The sequence below is a fragment of the Eutrema salsugineum genome, unplaced genomic scaffold, assembly GCF_000478725.1.
Source record: "Eutrema salsugineum unplaced genomic scaffold, Eutsalg1_0 scaffold_3, whole genome shotgun sequence".
Taxonomy (NCBI): Eukaryota; Viridiplantae; Streptophyta; class Magnoliopsida; order Brassicales; family Brassicaceae; genus Eutrema; species Eutrema salsugineum.
In genome coordinates, this window is record NW_006256756.1 from 5,566,041 (window position 1) to 5,566,728 (window position 688).

The following is a 688-nucleotide window of genomic DNA, read 5'->3' on the forward strand; positions in this document are numbered from 1 at the left end:
AAACTTAGAGACATTAAACAAAGTGCTCTGGGAGACACCCAAGCTACCCTTTGTAAATATGCTTTTGATCTTTTGATTCTTTTCTTTTATGTTTTAGGATGTTTTGATGGGTCTGTTGAGTGTTTACAGGTGTTAGGTGTGAGTCTGAACCTTTGGAAAGTGAATGCAGAATGAAAAGAGATGAAGGAATGGAGACAAGCTTGTGCTCGGCCTCTGACATGGGGACCGGCCACGGTCAAAAACAAGGCGTGGCAAGTCTCTTTGTGCTGCCACGGGGAGATAATCACGGTCTAAAGGCCTGGCCGTGGCAAAAGAAGCATATGTTCGGCGAATGCCACGGCCTTGTGACATGGAACCTAGGTGGCCGTGGCAAAAGAAAAAGAAGAATGGATGAGGCTCGGAGTTTGCCACGGTTGGGGTTGCCACGGGAAGGAGCCAGACCGTGGCAAAGTACACAGAAATCCCAAAGGTTCGAAGAATGCCATGGTGGGAATGACACGAGATGGAACAAGGCCGAGGCAAGAACAAAAGTGGAACAGGCAACATTCGGACAATGCCGCGGTTTGGTCACCATGGGAAGAAGCCAAGGCCGTGGCAAAATGAAGATGCAATGTGCAGTGATCGGGCTTTGACACGAGAGGATTGCCACGGTGAGAAACCAAGACCGTGGGGAAGAGAGACAAGATAG